We start from the raw sequence: 2,500 nt of genomic DNA on the forward strand, positions 1-2,500 counted from the left end.
AATAATAAAGTGAAAGTGAGCAAACAGTTTCAGTAGCTCAAGGAGGCTATTCACTGCGTTCGGACAAATCCATATACGCTACACCACATCTCTGCCAAGCAGATGCCTGACCAGCAGCGTAACCCAACGCGCTTAGTCAGGCCTTGAGAACAAGTGTCAACCGCCGGATTGTGTTCCGTGCCGGAACCCGGGATTGAACCCAGGACCTTTAGATCTTCAGTCTAACGCTCTCCCAACTGAGCTGCTCCGGCTGATAGCAAACAAAGAGTGGTAACTCTCTCTCTCCTTTTACACGACGCACTATTTTCAAGTCGGTGCTGCTTACGTCACCGATTCAGCTCGCACCACAGGCAAACGAAAGGTACGTCGGAGCAAACCCAGACACTAAAAAAAAAAAAAAAAAAAAAAAAAAAAAAAAATGGGAGCTCCGGCCGGACTTGTCCTGAAGCCGATCATCTCGGTGCACCTGGTGGGTAAAGGGTGGACATTTTTCCAATCTCCCAGGTCAACATATGTGCAGACCTGCTAGTGCCTGAACCCCCTTCGTGTGTATGCGCACGTAGAAGATCAAATACGCACGTTAAAGATCCTGCAATCCATGTCAGCGTTCGGTGGGTTATGAAAACAAGAATATACCCAGCATGCACACCCCCGAAAACGGAGTATGGCTTCCTACATGGCGGGGTAAATAATCAAAAACGGTCATACACGTAAAATGTTAAATGTCTGTCTGAGTTTGTATGTGTGTACGCCTGAAATCTGATTGAATGACACAGGAAACGAATGATGAGCGCCCAGTGGCAGCCGCCAGTCGGCTCTACGCCAGGTAGGCAGCCTGTTGTGCAAATGACCCCGTGTTTATAAAGCGCTTAGAGCTTGGTCTCTGACCGAGGATAGGCGCTATATAAGTATCCAATTCAATCAATCAATCAATCTGACACGTGCACACAGCAGCGATGGCAGAAAGTAATAATAATAATAATAATGGATACTTATATAGCACACTATCCAGAAATCTGCTCTAGGTGCTTTACAAAAACGCTTTTGTTGACATAAAACATTATATCTATGTTACATACACACACCAAAATGTGACTACACACACACACAGACAGACACAAACACACACACACACACACACACACACACACGCACACACACACTGCATACATACATTTTAACATACATGTGTATCTAACAGCTACCCTAACACATACGCACACATAGGCAGGCACAAACTTACATAAACACACGCACACACAATACACATTCAAATACATGCATTTAGTTATGTACACATACATATGTATACACACATAGTCAAGCATAGTCAAACATAGTCCCGCGCCTCCCCCAACCCCCCCCCCCCCCCCCCAAAAAAAAAAAGAAAAAAAAAAGAAAAGAAAAAGAATGCTGAACAAAAGTAATGCAATCAACAGATGGAGATGTCCAAAATAATCACCACTGCTGAACAAGCAAGTCAAGTCAAGAAAGAGACGGATACCAAGAAGAGTAAATCATGGAAATGAAACAACAAAAAGGACAACTGCTCGGAGAGATCCCGCGGGCACCCACCATGCACACACACACACACACACACACACACACACACACACACACACTCTCGTGCACATGCTGTCTCAGTGAACCCCTAACAAAAAGCTGGCTGCTGAACCGAAGTGAAATGAGATCCGCGTGGGCGTGAGATGGAAATGCAGTCATATTATGTGTGTACAATTCAACGGTCAAACTGATTTTGCTCAACAAAAATAAAGCAGCAAACAGATGGAGATGTCCAAAATGACTAAGAATGCTGAACATACGTAATATAATCCGAAGATGGAGATGTCCCCCCCCCCCCCCCCCAAAAAAAAAAAGCTGAACAAAAGTAATGCAATCAACAGATGGAGATGTCCAAAATAATAAAGAATGCTGAACAAACGTAATGCAATCAACAGATGGAGATGTCCAAAATAATCAACACTGCTGAACAAACGTAATGCAATCAACAGATGGAGATGTCCAAAATGATAAAGAATGCTGAACAAACGTAATGCAATCAACAGATGGAGATGTCCAAAATGATAAAGAATGCTGAACAAACGTAATGCAACCAACAGATGGAGATGTCCAAAATAATAAAGAATGCTGAACAAACGTAATGCAATAAACTGGTCGAGATGTCCAAAATAATAAAGAATGCTGAACAAACGTAATGCAATCAACAGATGGAGATGTCCAAAATATTAAAAGAATTTGAACAAACGTAATGCAGTCAACAGATGGAGATGTCCAAAATAATAAAGAATGCTGAACAAACGTAATGCAATCAACTGGTCGAGATTGTCCAAAATAATAGAGAATGCTGAACAAACGTAACGCAATCAACTGGTCGAGATGTCAAAAATAATAGAGAATGCTGAAGAAACGTAACGCAATCAACTGGTCGAGATGTCCAAAATAATAAAGAATACTGAACAAACGTAATGCAAACCAACAG

General features: G+C 42.2%; 1 protein-coding gene and 1 non-coding gene across 2 annotated transcripts in view; both read right to left on the reverse strand.

Moving 5' to 3' along the window:
• LOC143287218 (uncharacterized) overlaps positions 1-2,500 on the reverse strand; it is a 158,097-nt gene that overhangs the window by 11,400 nt on the left and 144,197 nt on the right. The window lies entirely within an intron of this gene.
• On the reverse strand, positions 179-251 carry Trnaf-gaa (transfer RNA phenylalanine (anticodon GAA)). Its single transcript has one exon. It is a non-coding gene; the product is annotated as a tRNA-Phe (tRNA).

This window comes from Babylonia areolata, chromosome 11 (genome assembly GCF_041734735.1).
Source record: "Babylonia areolata isolate BAREFJ2019XMU chromosome 11, ASM4173473v1, whole genome shotgun sequence".
Lineage (NCBI taxonomy): Eukaryota > Metazoa > Mollusca > Gastropoda > Neogastropoda > Buccinidae > Babylonia > Babylonia areolata.